The 17,021-nt window shown below is 49.6% G+C and overlaps 1 protein-coding gene across 2 annotated transcripts in view; it reads left to right on the forward strand.

Moving 5' to 3' along the window:
- Lar (tyrosine-protein phosphatase Lar) overlaps nucleotides 1-17,021 on the forward strand; it is a 515,998-nt gene that overhangs the window by 49,061 nt on the left and 449,916 nt on the right. The gene's annotated exons all lie outside the window — the stretch shown is intronic.

The following is a 17,021-nucleotide window of genomic DNA, read 5'->3' on the forward strand; positions in this document are numbered from 1 at the left end:
AGGAGCCCCAGCTAGGCGCCCGGTAAGCTTCGAGAGAGAGCCGGAGCGGAGTTAAGCCGCGGCGAGCAGCGCGGCTCGAAACTCGGCTCGGCTCCGCTCGGCCCGGCTCGGCTCGGCGAACAGTGCGGGCTAGGAATAGTACGGCCCCGTCGCGTCCCGTGGAAAGGGGTAAGGGCGACGGCGTCGGGGGACGGTCTAATGTTACCGCATCCAGGAGCGCCGCGATTTCTCACCCTTATCTTATCTGGCAGCCGCCGCTTTCCTCTCGCTTCCCTCGTTCCTTCTTCCGATGCCGTTTCACGCGGCACCCTTCGCCCCGTCCCCTAAGCTGCGCGTCCTCCTTCGCCCCGTGTCCACGCGTCCTGCCGCCTCGTTCCCCTCCCTTCCGTCGACATCCGCGAACCCTTCGCAGGACTCTCTCTCTCTTCCTTTTTCCCTCTCTCTTCTTCTTCTTCTTCTTCTTCTTTCTCTTTCTCTCGTAGAAGCTCTTTACCCTGTCGATTTTCCCCCGAGGGCGATCCTCGCCACCCCCTAGCTCCGGGCTCGCTGGCTACCCTGTCCCTCTCGGGGAGGAACGCCAACTTAAATTCGCTCGGCGAGCTTTTAATTCCACGGATTGACGCGGAATTTCGAGGCGACGCTCGGCGGGCCTGTCTCGCCGCTTCTCTCTCCCCATCACTGCCTCTCTCTCGCTCTCTCTCTTACTTTTTCTCTCGCAGCCATCCCCTCTGGTCGGTTCGGCAGAGAATCGGGCGCTAGGAACCGAGGCCCTTGCTCACTCTCTCTCTCTTTCTCTCTTACTCTCTCTCTCTCTCTCTCTTACTCTCTCTCTTTCTCTCTCTCTCTCGCTCTCTCTCACTCTCTTACTCTCTATCTTACTCTCTCGCTCTCTCTTTCTCTCTTACTCTCTATCTTACTCTCTCGCTCTCTCTTTCTCTCTTACTCTCTATCTTACTCTCTCTCTCTCTCTTTCTTTCTCTGCAGCTTTCTCGATCGCCTCGGGCGAAACGAGCGAGCCAAGCAAACGAAGTAAACGGAGCGAACCGGCCGAGCGGAGCTTGAAAATCTGTCCTATCGATCGGCACGGGGTTCGCCGCGACTCGCCGGAATTACGAGTATCGATCGAACGAGACGAATACGACGACGCGACCGTCGGCGTCGCGTCGCGACGCGACGATCAGGAAACTTCGCGCGTCCGTGCCACCGTTTTCTAACCCTCTTTCCCCCCCCTGCTGCTCCCCCGTCTGCTCCGAGAGCCGGAGCTCTAGAGCTGTTTGCCGTGCGAGCTCCCCGAATTGCCCCCCGGGGCAACGCTTTCGGCCGAGTTACATCCGATATTCTGGATTTTGCGTAAACGCTGGTAAACGACTCGTCCGGCTTGTTTTCGGATCGCGCGGCGCCTAAGCTCTGGCGTGCTTTCTGCGCACGTAGAGACAATGGTCCGTCGATGTTCTCGATGAACATTTCGGCCCCCAGAGGCCGGAAGAATCGTCGGAGATCTATGTTTCATGTCGAAAGTTGGGCGCTCGTGTGACAAACAAGCCCAGCGTTGCTACGCTTGTGAACTTTAATACACCTCGTGGTTGTTACAGGTTGTTACGAGTCCGCGTCGGACTTGCCTTTTAGAGACTTGCATTTGTAAATAATAATGGCGGTAAGATCGACGTATTTGCAGGATTCACGCAGAGGCCGTAATCATAAATTATTATTATTATATAATAATCATATTATATATAATTATAATATAATGTTATAGTTTATATTTTGTTATTTATGTTATATTTATATTTTTATAATGTAATATTATATATAATTATATTATTATATAATAATAATAATAATATTATTTATTTTCCCAGCGCCACGGAACAAAAAGAAAATAATTTAGAAAAGACTATAACGCGTTGTCCTGAGTGTCCAGAGTCACCCCAATTACGTTTACAATGTTTCAAGGAATTTTATCGTAGCTAATAAAATGTTATAATATTTTTGAAAGGAATCTAAACATAAGTATAATTTGTTAGTATATTTTATATTTTATTATTTTACTTTATTACTAGTATAAGTATATTTTTAATGTTTGTTTTTGTTCACTTTATACTTTATTGTTACCCTATATATTGTCCATACTCGTCACAGTTGTGTTACAAATAAAATTACTGTAAATAACCTCTAAAATCCTGCTTCAATTGGACGAAGATTACGCGAAACACAGCCGTCACCCAGATATGGGTGACGTGGCGTTCAAAGTGTTAAAACTGGTCTTTAGAAACTGTTCTCCGATTCACTGATTTCCCACCGTTCAGCATAACTTATGCTCTGTTTTGGTTATTTTGAAGATCGGTGTTTACCCGTATACATGCATAAATTAAATTAAATGGGATCAAATTAAATCAAATTAAATTGAGTTAAATAAGCGTGAGCTGGGATAACGTTCTGCGGCACGATCCGTGCTTTATCCGATCCAGATATTGTTTTCTAAGAGTTTCGGGCTCTCTGCTCTATCTCTTCTTGTCGGACAGGCTGTTTTGCTCCTCCCATAGTGGAGTAGGCGTGGCTTATTTGCCGCACGACTCTCGCGGTGCCGAAGGTAACATTCAACGCCTCCGTTGATCGCGCTGTTCTCCTTAAGTTAAATAGTCCTAATATTTCACCGCAATTTCGCGGTGAATTCGGGCCAACGCTAATAAATAATATAACTATAATATAATAATTATATTATTATATTAGTATATTATTACAATACATATTATTACATATTATTATTAATTATATATATTATGTTTATTATTATATTATATTATATATTACATACATATTATTACAATACATAAAAATAATATAACTATAATATAATAATTAAATTATTATATTAGTATATTATTACAATACATAAATTACAATAGTAATATAAATTTACAATATTCTGATATTCAAACGTTCTACTATCTAAGCACCGTACAACTATAATATAATAATCGTACTTTAGGGCTTGTATGAACTTGTACGTACAGAGAGCTTCCGGCTTGTTTGCTAATAAAAGTCCAACGGATTCAAAGTGGTAAACGACGTTCCAAATGCTCCAAAATCTCCTAAAAACTGTCGAAGCAGCTAACGACCTTCGAACTAAGAACTGCAGCAGTGGCGTTGCAGTGGTTCCAGGGGTGCATCGAGGGAAAGCAGCAGGTCCTGCCTGTGTATCGAATGCTCGCGAGTCATTTACCGGGGCAAGAGTATCTTTAACGCGGAAGCAGCGCCGGAAGCTGGCCCTCCAATGAATCTTTCGGGTTTTCCCTCGGACGGAACGACCCTTGACCGATGCCGGCGCGAACGAGGCTTACCGGAAATTCGATTAACCGGTCGAGCTCCTCGAAGGAGACGTCGTGGGCGTGCTGCGATGGGTGCCAGGGGAGAGGGCGAGCGCAGCTGGCTCGGCCGATGAATCGTATGAAATGCGACCTCTGCCCTTACGTAACTGGAATATCGAATTTAGAACGGCTACCGTTACGTAACGCACGCGATCCACGAATTCGTTGGTCGCCGACCAACGGGGTTTCGCGTGTCGCGCTCGCGAAACGATCCTTCCGAACACCTCGGAGACCCGAGCGGAGACGCGTTTCGGGGAGAGGAAATTTTCGTGTTTTTTCTACGGGAGGTTCGAAAGTGCTTTCCGGCCGAGAAAGAGAGAAAAAGGGGAAACGGGTCGGCGACCGCGAGGCAGAGAGCAAGGCGAAAAGCTGACGGCGAAGATGCGATTGAAGCAGCGATTGCCGGAGCGCCGAATCAATTGGCCGCGAAGCGTTTCGATTCGATCAATTTACTGGACACGACGGCTGTTTCGACCCTCCTTTCCCTGCTTTTTACCCCGTCCCTCTCTCTCTCTCTCTCTCTCTCTCTCTCTCTCGCTCTCTCGCTTTCTCTCTCTCTATACATGCCCGGCACTCGAGGCAAAACGGCGATTCATCAATTTCAACGTATCACGGACAGCTTTCTGCGCAACCTGGTCGGCTGTCGATTCGAAAAAAATACTCTCTCGTTAATATCGACGAGCCGTCGCGCGCCGCTTCTTCGTCCGAGCGCGCGCGCCGAGTGTACACGGTTTTATGGGCGACAACGGGATCGGGAGTGTCGCGGTTTCGTCGGCCGCGCCGCCGAGAGGCCTGTCCCCGTTTTCAACCGGTCGTCAAGTTTTATCGAACAGCAAATTACAATTATCGCGCGGACGGCGGGCACGAAGTAGCGATCGCGACTCCGAACGACGTCTCGCGCGAGTCCTTTCACAGAGCTGCTTTCCCGGTCCGGGAACAACCCCGGCACCGACTCGCCGGCCCGTTCGCAATTACAATTACCTTCTGCTACAGTTTACTCGGTCATCAAATTACTGGCACCGTTCGAAATTCAAAGATCTTAAACGCGAACGCGAACGCGCCGCGCCGAGACGCGTTCCGCAGCGACCCTTCTCTCGTTCATCCCGGCAATTTACGCGAAGGTCTGCGCCGGCGATGCAATTGCAATTTACCGTCAAAATCTTTTCCGCCCTTTCCGGCTCCCATCTCTCCGCCGCCGCCGCCCTGCCTCGTTGTCTAAAACAGCGCCACGACGTTCCAGTTCCCTGCATAAAGACTCCGCTCTAATCGCAAATAACGGCGACCGGTCGAATCATGGGAACGGACCCGCGCGTTGCTGCACGTCCCGGCAATTTGCGCCGAGTCTTCAAAGAGAGAAGCCCTGCAATTTCAATTACCGTGAAAATCATTCCAGCCCTTCCTCCTTTATTGTCTGCGACTTCGTTCTTTTCGTCGGGCGGAAAGATCGGCGACGCGATCGCGAATGAATTTTGATCGCGGTTGTTATTTCGACGGGGCGCAGTCATTCGGCGAAATTGCACGCGGAAGGGAACAACGCGAAGGCTTTTGGCGAGCAAATAACGTACGTATTGTAATAACTCGCGACTTAAGTAGCTTATGCTCTGTTGGGAGGAGCCGAGGGCGCCGAAGAAGTTTGCTCTGTTGCAGCTACGAGCGTTGGCGTTTAAACAAAATACGAAGAAAATGCACGTGCACGGTGTAATTACGGCGACTCGGGCTTCTATTTCGGAGAGATTGAAACCAGCCGACTGGTTAAGTAACGGCTTGTTAGCAGTGCGACATGGCGCAAAAAGACTCTTTAAGAAGACTCTTAAGTTCTTTTGAGTAAGACAATGGTTAGGACGAGCCGACGATTTCGTGGCAGAGGTTCGATTCGTCGGCGAATAGAAGGAAATGGCGGAAAGAGAAACAATTAAGAATGTCGTTAACACGTGATATTATTATTATTATTATTATTATTATTACTATTATTTTTATTAGTAAACGAGCCGGAAGCCCTTTGCATACATAAAAGTTTAGCACCGGAAGTACAGTAGAGACTTCCTTATTCGGACATTTGCTTTTACAATATTCTGATATCAAAACGTTCTATTATCTAAGCATTGCATTATTATATTATTATAAGTACATTATCACTAAGTAGAGAATTCGAATGAAATTTTCAGATAATACAATGTTTCGGTATCAGGATATTAACTCTTTGGAGTCTGATTTAATTTTCGTTCACTTGTGTTATATCTGAAGTCAAGTTTTATATGTACATGTTGATGCTGATAACAAGAAATGTTGATTTTATTAGCGTAAGTTATCCCTTTTAGATGCTAAGGGCTGGGTTATGTTAATAAATATATGCGTGTATTGTGGAAAAAAAGGATTCTTTTCTCAGAATAGGCGTACGAAATACGTGGAACACATATGTCGCGATAAACTCCAAAGGGTTAAAGAAGTCGTCCAATATCGTCCAATAATCGTCCAATTATATCTGACTGATTTCTAATTATCTCCTTTACAATTTCCGACATTATAAAAATGCATCTACCAGAAATCTTTAGACGAACCTCTTTATTCAAGCACTGATTACAACAGAGATCGTACGAGGCTTGAATAAAAAAAATTAGAGGCTTAAATTAAAAAATCCGATCTTGCCATTGCTATAAAAGCATAAACATTGATCACGATTGATTGACCAGATCGGTAGATCTGGTGTTAAAACACAGCAGCAGGGCCTTGCACGTACAGTAATGTCTCCCCAATTGACGCCGAAATTGTGCAATCGTCCACAAAAATGAACAATTTGGGAAGAATAGATACGATTATTCGAGCCTTGCAGCTCGTTTTTACAATCGTTTTCAATCGGTAACTATAAAAACAAACCGCGAGGCTCGAATAATCGTATCTCCTCTTCCTAAAAATTCTCCATTTTTGTGGACAATCTGAGCGTCAATTAGGGAGACATTAAGAACATTAGAGACATTAGTGAGACATTCCTGTATTATGCAATTGTGCCAGCCTTAATATTACGCGACTGGCGATCGAAGGTACGTCGGGAACCGGTAAAGAGACCAAACGCGGCCACCTATCGTGCGCGAAATGACACGAATAAGATGAAAGCCAAAGATGAAAGCGCTGTGAAACAGCAGGCCGAGCAAGGCCACCCACCGAGAGAAGGTCGTTATATTTAACCAGATACGGAGCAGCCGAATCAGAGGACTGGTCCAGAGGCAACACGGTGCATTCCCGCTCGGTGTTTCCGGTTCTGCGAAAGAAATCGGGCGTGGCTCCCCTTTCGCAGCAGCTAGACGTCTCGGCCTCTATCCTTCTTCCGCGGGGCTGACAATGCGGCAGCGGGCCGCGAATCATCAGAGCGGCCTCGCTCGCAGAAAGGGCCGCGGGTAAAGGCGCGTCCGCGTGAAAGCGGGTTTTGTAGACATACACAATTTGTCAAACTGGCGCGCGGCTGCTCCCGGGCCGGCTACAATGAACCGTGTATTTTCCCAGCGGATTTTCCGCGATGGAATTTGGGCCATCGTTCCCGTTGCCCCCTCCGGTACACCGTCGGTGACGTCTTACAGACGGCAACGGCAACGGCGACGTCGACGTCGACGTCGGCGTCGGCGTCGGCTGTGGCGGTGGTCCGCGCGCTTTGTTTCGACGTATTCGTGTGTCTGGCTGGTGCGCACGGTTGCTCGTCGCCGCGTTGTTTGGACGGTTCGTTTGCGGAAGGAAGCGCATTCGAAAATCACGATCGAGGACGTACGTTTTCCTCGTTCATTGTCGTTTGTTCGCGCTTGTCCGTATGCCGGCGTACGTGAGCCGGCGGGGCACACGCTCGCGCGCAAGCCGCCGTAGAACGGCCTCCCCGTTGTGTATACGCGTTTCCACGTTTCCCGGACCCCGCGTCGCGCTCCTATTTACCTACCCCCCTGTCGAAAGCTCTCTCCGCCCCCCATCGGCCCCGCGCCGCTTCGTTTACCCTTTTCGTAAATCGTGACTCGTGACTCGTAACTGGCCGATCGCCGTGTGTCACTCGGCCCGATCGATTTTTCCTTGGCTTCCTCCATCCTCCGACTGCTTCCTCCTCCCTCCGCCGACCTCCTCTTCGCTCCTCTTATCGATTCCGGCACGCTCGACTACGCTCGAACGTCGATAAGATTGAATCCGAGACGGCGGCCCTTTTGATTCCGCGACGCGGCCTGACGAATCGCGACTAATCGCGAACGAACGCCGATCCGCCGATTCGAATCTCGCGGCCGAGTCGTAGGTGTTCTCGCCGGCACCCAAGAGTCTTCTCCTTGGGAGAGAAGAGAGAGCTTCGCGGACGCGTCCCGTTGACGCGAGCCGCCTCGGAACAACGTGGAGAACGCGCGAAACATCACCCTGCCGGGGATCGATTTCGCGAAACGATCGAGACGTGCCTCGGAAGCCGAGCCTTTCGGCGTCCTCTCCGCTCGGTAAAGCTCGATGTCCTCTCGTAAACGTCGATCGCGCGATTCTAGACGGCGGCCCTTTCGATTCACGACGCGGCCTGACGAATCGCGACTAATCGCGAGCGATTGCCGATCCGCCGGCCGAGTCGCGGGTGTTCTCGCCGGCACCCAAGAGTCTTCTCCTTGGGAGAACGGTTTCGCGGAGCTTCGCGGACGTGTCCCGTTGACGCGAGCCGCCTCGGAACAACGTGGAGAACGCGCGAAACGTCTCCCTGCCGGGGATCGATTTCGCGAAACGGTCGGGACGTGCCTCGGGAGCCGAGCCCTTCGGGGTCCTCTCCGCTCGGTGAAACTCGACGTCCTCTCGCAAACGTCGATCGCGCGATTCTCCTTCAAATTACGTCGGTCGCTCGCGATGCCGATGACACGGTAGAAAAAAGGAGAGAAAAAGAAAGAGAGAAATACGGAGAGAAAGAGAGGGAGATTGAATGAGAGAGGGAGAGGAGGAAGAGACGCAGCTTGTCCGGCCAACAGCCGGCTGATTTATTAATCAACGAGCCGCGCGCCGTTTACAAAAACGCATTAAAAAGTAAAAGCGTGTGCATGCGCGCGCGGCGCGCGAGGGGAACGTTATAATCGCGTGTACAAAACAAGAAATATTAATCGCGATTACCCGCGGCACGTCTGAACGCGGCCCGCTCCGAAATAATTATGAGCCGCAGTTCAGCAAAGGGCTTGCAAATTGAAAACGCCGCTTCGAATTAATGATCAATTATATTTGGACGTCGACGCTGATCCAGCGTAAGCCGCCGCCGAAAGTACCGCGGCGCGGCGCCCGCGGCATTCTTCGCCGCTCGCGTTTCCCCGCCGGATACGCGCGGAAATTTATTCGATAGTAATGAAAAAAGGAAGGCGAACCGGCGCGGCAGGGAGAAGGAGAGAGAGAGAGAGAGAGAGGGAGAGAGAGAGTGATTTCGGCATCCGGTGCTCCCGGAATCGAGGGGAAGAGGAGCAAAGCTTAGCGCGATGGCGCGGACGTGATCCGAAAGCGAAGCCCTGCTCGGCGAACGTCAGCCGAAATCGGTACGTTTCGTCGCAACGCCGGCCCGCTCGAAACCTGGACCTCTTCTTCGATGCACGAGTGTCTCCATCCCGGACCTTTGACCCGGGGATTTCCTCCCGACTCCCGGAGATCCGTCTGTTTCAGGGGCAATCGCGGCAGAAACCGCTTACAATTAATCCGGACCCTATAGTCGAACGCGACGGAAATGTCACCGAACCGCGTATCCTGATCGATGGAACGCGGATTTTATTATGCATCCGTCGCGAATTATGACCCGGTTAGGCGCGCACGAAATTCCGAAGAGGTTGCGAGATTTTTCGAATATTTTTACATATTTTTACATCGCGCAGAATTCATCGAAGTTATTGGAAGAGGAGGAGCAGAGAGAGAGAGAGAGAGAGAGAGAGAGTTTCGGCTGTTTCACGTTTCTCACGATTAACTCGGACGATTTTTATCCCGCGGAAAAATACGCGGCCCGCTATCTGCGGATTTTACGCGTTCACGGCGGAGATATAAAGTTACGAAGACCTCGGAGGTAATGTAATAACACTGTGACAGTGTTTTGAACATTGAAAATTATTGAAAGCATTGTGTACTTTTATCAGAGTCTATATCTTTATTTTACCCTTTACACTCGAGACTATTTTAATTCCAAAATGAAGATACTTGTTACGATCCACAGTATTTCCACTTGATACGGTTGTTTTTTATTTGATACATAGGAAATCGAACGCGTATGCTTACGGAAAGCTTCTCTGTTATTCGACAATTTATCGAATGCAGACAAATTTAATAATGTGAAAATTATTATTCGACATATACACACATTATATATGTTATATTAATTATTATTCGACAATTTATCGAATACAGACAAATTTAATAATGTGAAAATTCTTGTAAAACAGTGTAGCAATTTTCGGCGTCGCCTCAGAGTCGCCACTCAAGTGCAAAGGGTTAAATTCTGTTTCTCGTAATCGTCTCGGGAAAATTTTATTTTCTACGAAGATCCACTGTTTAACCCTTTGCACTCGAAGCTATTTCAACTCTAAATATGAAATCATTTTTCTAACCTATGGTATTTCTATTTTATGACAAAATGCATTTTATACCCGTGAAATTGCCTCTTCGGATTCGCACAACAGTTGCACTCTCAACGATCTCTTAAATTTAATCTTTGTTAATGTCAAAATTACCTTGAAACGTGATATAACAAATTTCAGTGGTGCCTCAGAGTCATCACACGAGTTATAAAAGGGTTAATGGTCAAAAATTACATGCACGCTACTTCGGAAAACAGGACGAACACAGTCTATAACGTCGCGATTCGCCGGCAGTGGATGAAATTCTCGATGCTTCTCCGTCGCCCTAAATTCGTATAAACGCGAGGTCCGCTGGAAAACGGTGACAAATCCCGGCTCGTAGGTCTTTCTTAGGCGGCAAGTAACGCGGAAATTTTTGTCGAACGCGTCTTCCACCAGCGAAATGTACTTTTAGCGATATGGATTCTAGATGGATGAGCAATAATGTAGGTTTCGCTTTCCCGGTGTTTTCCCCGGAGACGAAGGAACGAGGGAACAGTGGGATCCGGATCGATCGCTCGCGAGGCGAAGCGAGGCAAAGCGAAGTAAAGCGGAACGAGGCGGGCGAAGGCGAGGAGAGGCAAGGCGAGGCGAGGCGAGGCGAGCATCGGCGTTCTTTCCGCGACAGATTACACGTACGTCCCCGGCTATCGGTCTGGAAGTCTCGAACAGCGAGAAGCGATCGATTCCGTCGCGTCTTTGCGGTCGGACGTCGAGGAATGCGAAACGAATCGCGGGTGTTACGGTTCGTGCTTGGGACACCTTCCGGTCCCATATTCCTCTCTCTCACCCTCTCTCTATCTTTCTCTCTCTTTCCGGCTCTGTCCCGGTGGCTTGCGCCGCGGACCCTTAAGGGTAAAGTCCGCCTTTCGAGGACGAGTTCCGGGCAAAGTTTTACGGTCGAAGTTGGAATCTCGGCGGCCGGGAGAAGCGTCTCGCTCGGAGAAGCGAGAAGGAAATGCGGTCGAGAGGGAAAGATTTCGCGGGCGCGGCCCATAACTTTGCTCGTAAATTCGATATTCAAAACAGGAAGTGAACAATGCTCTTATATAGCCGCGGCGTGGAACTGTGGAGCTGTGCGAGCCGGCCCGCCGGAGTGCGGGTCCACTGCTCGAAACCCTGTCGCCCCCTCGCCCGCGCCCGCGCCCACCAAATTCGACGATTAACGATCCACGCCTTCTCCCCGATGCGATGCCGCCCCGGCAACCGTCCGCACGATTGCGCGTCTCGCGTTTATTAAACGCGTCCATTGGAAATCGGTTTTTCCGCGTGTCGGCTAAGACCGTCGGCTTCGACGCGGAGAGGACAGGCGCAGAGACCGAACAGGAGAAAGCGGAAGAGAAAGAGGGAGAGGGTGGAGGACGGGGAGAGCGAGAGGCATCCGGCCGATTAATAATTCTCTAGCATCCCTTCTTCCCCTTCGTTTCGCCGGGAATTCTAGGAGGGAAATTGGTGTTCCGATATGCTTTCGCGCAACGGCAATATCGTCCGGACGCAAAGGTTTATCAACGATTTATCGGCCGTGGGTGTGCTGCACAGCGATACCCGCCTCGCCTCGTCTCGTCTGGCCTCGGCGGCTGGCTCGGCTCGCCTCGCCTCGGTTCGCAGCGAATTTAATTTCGAATTTCGTGAAATTAAAATTCAGACGATCGGACGCTCCACTCTATTTGCATACCGTAGCTATTTATTAGCCGAGGACCGCCCCGTCGCTTCTGCCCCCCTCCTCTCCGAACGCGGTCCCCGTCGATAGTCAGCGAATTTTTCCTTTTTTTTTCCTGTTCTATTTCGCCGTTCGGCCGGGTCGGGCCGGGCCGGGCCGCGACGCGACGCGCCGCGCCGCGCCGCACCGGAGCGCAATTTTCGACGCGGCAATTGGACTTTTAGCTTTTACTTAACGGCCAATATCGTCGCAGATGTATTCGCCGGTGCCTCTATAAACGGGGAAACAATGGACGTTCATTATTTACAACCGGGCTTCTGGCTTGAATCCAATTGCCGGCGTTGCGGCAATTTTTTGATCAATGAGATCGGTACACACTCATTTCGGCGCGGGCACGACGAACCGTATATTTGCGAGACAGCGGCTCGACACGCTCGCCGGAACAACCTCGCCGACCCGATGCGTTTTCGTTCGGTGTTAAGAGAACACCACCGCCGGCGGATCGGTGGAAAAATACGGATTCCGCGGGATTTCACGGCTTGTTGATGTTTATTGCATTATTTCTATAACCGGGGAGAGCATATTAAAAGCATTTCAAAGCGTATTAAAAGTATTTAAAAAGCGTGCTCGCAAACATTTTAACGCGAGATCCAAAATAGTTTTTCCGGAACACAGTATTTCCATATCGCATGATTTATAATTAGGGTATTTTAAGCATAAGAAATTGGGTCTTGAGACGCGTGCGACGCTTTTGACAGGTTTTTGAAATATAAACAACGGCGAGAATTTAGAAATTGATTTGGAACGTGATGAAGCAATTTAGTTTTTGCAAAACTCAGTATTTCCATATCGCGTGATTTATAATTAGCGCATTTTAAGCATACAAAATTAAGTCTTACGACGCGTGCAATGCTTTTAACAGTTTTTTGAAATATAAACAACGTTGACGATTTAGAAATTGATTTGGAACGTGATGAAGCAATTTAGTTTTTCCAAAACACAGTATTTCCATATCGCATAATTTATAATTAGCGCATTTTAAGCAAACGAAATTGAGTCTTACGACGCGTGCAACGCTTTTGACGGTGGCAATTTTTTTAGTGGCAAATGACGATCATTAGATAAAAGAGATATCGTCAAGTACAGGATGTTTAAGGTGTCACAAGGTTCAAGGCTGAAGGGGTGGGTCATTTTTTATTCATGTAAGAAAAAGTACATTTCTATTCGAGATACATTTATTCATGCAACACTGAGTTAAATAATACATATAGGTATCTATTAATGTCAGAATAAAATGTACAAAATCAATAAAAGGACAAAAATACGTGCTTGAAGTTCCGCGAACATGTTTGGACGCTTGAAACCGGTTCGACGAACACACGTACGTCAACGACGCCGCATCGGTTCACGTGTACCTATAAAAACGTCATATTACATAAATAGAATACAGTACACATACAAATACAATAAATAAATCGTGCCTCGTCAGCACACGATCTCAATTCGAGGTTACTTTGCATCTTGCATTACGATAAAAATAATTGATCTCGCACAAATTTAATCACCGGAGCTTCGGGAGTTAAGGTTAATGCTATTATAAGGCCAAAGTTGGGCTAAAGTTAGGCCAAAGCTAGGCCAAAGTTAACGAGCTAAAGTTAAAGGTATCTCACGCTTCGAACGAGACGACACGGCGATTGTCAGAAATTCCAAAAGCGGCGCGCGAAAATCATTTCGCGTTCCGAAATCCGCGGAGTTGTTCGATTCCGAATCACCCATTCCGATTTCTCTCGCGTCGAAAGAGACGCGTGCATCCAATATGTCGCGTAGGGAGCGTAAAAGTTGATCAAAACCGGGGGGGGGGGGGAGAATCGTGGTAATTTTTCTATCGAGCAGAGTGATTTATTTTCGGGTCGCGCCGAAAGAACATCGATCGCCGCCGTCGGGTGTCGAACCCTCCTCGAGGATTTCGTTCGCGGCTGGTCCGGACGACCGAACTTCTCTAAAATACATTTGCGGTAACCACCGCCTCGCCGTCGGAAGATAAACAGCGTCGCAAAACACAGCGGCGATTGCTCTCGAGGCCCGTCAGGATTTCGCCGCGGTTCTTGCAGCACGCCCCGGAGTGGCTCTAAACGGTCCCGATCACGTTCCCCTCGATTCGTTTCTTCGACGTCCGGGCGTTCGTCTTTGACGCCGCTAATTCGTTTGCCGTTTAAACGCCGATGATAAACGACCGATTGGCCGGGAGAAAGGCCGGCTACAGGATAGAAGTAGGAAAATCGTTTAAGCGAGTCGGGAGATGAGTGGCGTGCCATAGATCGGGAATCGGAGATGGTGGCCGGAGTGCCGGCGGAAACGGAAAAGAAAGATAGAGAGAGACAGAGAGAGATAGAGAGGCAGAGAGAGGGAGAGAGAGAGAGAGAGAGGGAGATGAGAGAGAGAAAGATTAAGAGATCGCGTTCTTACGCGAGAGCGCGAGCGTGTGTGTCCACGAGCAAGATTGAGATGCAGACGGAGAAAGAAGAGAGGGGCGAGAGAGAGGGGCCGAGAGATCGGTCGAGAGGAACGAAGAGGGAAGCACTGACAAGTGAAAAGGGACGGAGGAACAAGGGGAAGAGGAGTCGTTCAATTAGAGGACCCGAGCTGGCACGATCGAATGCGAGAATTCAATTTCTTCGGTCTTTCAATCATTTCGAGTGCGCCAGGCTTCTCTCAAGTTTTCTCTTCCTTCCATTCGCTTTTATCTGCCGTCTCTGCCGTTCGATCCCGGCCTATCGGTCTCCTCCCCGCTCCCTTCGTTATCAGCGGGAACAGAGCGCCGCGATCTTTTTCCTTTTTCTTTTCTTTCCGTCTCTTAAGCGTTTACTTTCGGCTCCCCCGCACGGCCAGAGTCCGCTCGGCTCCGCGCCGCGCCGGCGATCCCCGTACGAGCTTAACGCCAGGCCGAAAAATAAATTCAAAGAATGATCCGGCTCCGGGCGTTTTTACGCTCGCGAGCCGCGCGCTGAATTCCGGATTTTCTAAATCCCTGCGACTCTGCCGCGCGCCGGTTTTTCCGCGAGCGCTTCCGCTTTTCGCTGTCTCGCGGCCGCGCCGGTCCGAGTCTCGGATGAATATTAGGGATCCTGGGTGCTCCGGGTGCTCCCGGCGCGCCACTCTATCTCGATCGTCCGAGCCGGGGATCGAGGATCGAGCTCCCGCGACTACTACTCGGTCGTCCTCCCTGCATTTTCCTCGAGATGAAATTCGGAATTAACGCCGACACGGTCGAGCGATTTTCTTGCCGGCGAAAACTGTGAGCCGGGCACAACGGGTTTCGTTTCTCGCGGCAGTCAAACTTTCGACCGTTAGAATTGGATTCGTCGAAACGCGGCCGCGAACGGCGGATCGGGTCCTCTGCTGGCGAATAGCGACCTCGAAGAATACAGCGAGCACGGGGCAAGCGTGCCAATTACTGTGCCCGTTAATGCCACGTCCGAAGTTTTCGACAAATTAGATGGTTTCTTTCGCCGGCATCGCGCGACTTGGAACATTGAACATTATTTTTTGATGTCTTTTGTACGAGTTGTTTTAAATACGAATTAGTTTAACACTAAACCAAGCGACCTGTAATGTTGATTAGCATGACTCATAAGAGTGGAAAGATAGAATTCACTTGGATTTTGTAAAGTTTTAATTGTGAGACTTGTTTCAATAATATAATGTATTCGATCATTTTCCACGAAGAAGTCTCCAAAGTTTATAGTATCCTAAAATAAAAAATCCGTCATTTTGATCGAATCTGCTCTCCCCAAATTGTCCATTTTTATCTCCACTTTTATCTCTTAAGTTGAAAGAAAATTAGGAAAGAAATTTACTGTACCGCAAGGCTCCTCTTCCCTTGAATTCGCAAGGCTCCTCTACCGAAATTGTCCATTTTTGTGCACAATCTGAGCGACAGTATGGGAGACATTATCGTATCTACGAAGTCGTTGAAGTTATTGCTTTCCATGTAATTTAGACGAGTCGTATGGATAGAATAGGTTATTCTTTTGTTTTCAAAAGCATCATTTTAGTATTTTTTTTTTCATTTTTATATGCAACGCGTTTCATAAACGTTGCGGCAAGACTAAGGCAAAAGCACATCGAACCTTCCACCAGAGATTAAAAAAATTAGTTTCTGCATTTTACAGGTCCCAAAAAGTTAAACTTTCGATTCGGCTACAAAAACAACCGACCGAATTTTACTAAAAAAATTGTGAATTCTTTGATTCGATAAGGTCGTTCCAAAATACAAGTAAAGCGACTGTAAAAGCACAGTGGCCAGGGGCCGGCTCAGTAATTGACGCTCTTCGCGGAGCTCTATACCGCGGCGAAGCGATTCGCAGACGTCCGAGAGGACGACGAGTTTATCGCGGTGCGACGGTGTTTGAACAGCCGTAGGATCGCAATGCGACGACGATTGAAGAATCCCGGATCCGAGCTCTCCTCCGGTAGCCCACGTTTACGCTCGCTTTCACCCCGGCGTCGGTCTGAGAGAACGCATTAAACTCGCCGGCTCCGCTTTGATCTGGTTGACAAGCCGGCACACGCGCGCGTTCGACGCCGCCGCGGCCGCCGCCACCGCCGCCGCCGCGGAAATAAAGCCGCGGTATGAAATTTTAAAACGCGCGTCTCGCCGCAGAGTTTTCACTTTTCACGTGGCTAACCGAGGGCCGGACGAGTTCGACGAACGTTTCTGCCGGCGAAACGGATCGGACGCGGCGGCGCGGGCTGCCGGGATTCGCGAATAAACCCGGCGCGGCGCGGCGGAGCGGACGGTCGCGTTCGCAGTTCCGGCGTCGAAGTTCGTTGCTCGCCGGCGTTCGCTGACAGTGACGAAGAGACAAGGAAAATCATCGGAAAGGAGAAACGGGAAGCGCCGCGGCTGCAACGGCAGCGGCAGCGGCAGCAGGCGGACCAAAGTGGGCGGCCGAGGGGGTGGAAAAGTATGAGGCGAACGTGCGAGTTCTCGGGGGGCGGTTTCGAGCGCGACGAACAAATCGTACGTTGTTGAGGGTAGTAAGGAACGGCGGGGACGGCGAGGGAGAGGCGGCGGGTGGCACGGGTGCGCGGAGGAATAGGAAGGGAAAGAGATACGGAGAGGCGAGTGCACACTATTTCCACCGGTAGCCTGCAACCGGCTCATCAATCATCGGAGTTTAGAGTCGGACACGTAATTTCCGGGGCGTGGGATTCGTTCGACGCGCGCGTCCGCTCGACCGAGACTCCGATTGGCTGCTGGCACCTAACTGGGCCATCCGATTGGCTGTTCCCCCTGCGTCTGTATGATTTATGAGCCCGAGTGCGTTCGTTAATATGCCCGGTGATCGGTCCGAACGAACGAACCCCGACCGACCAGCAGCCCGGACCGGACCGGGAGAACCGGTGAGACACACTCCG

The sequence above is a fragment of the Megalopta genalis genome, chromosome 11, assembly GCF_051020955.1.
Source record: "Megalopta genalis isolate 19385.01 chromosome 11, iyMegGena1_principal, whole genome shotgun sequence".
Taxonomy (NCBI): domain Eukaryota; kingdom Metazoa; phylum Arthropoda; class Insecta; order Hymenoptera; family Halictidae; genus Megalopta; species Megalopta genalis.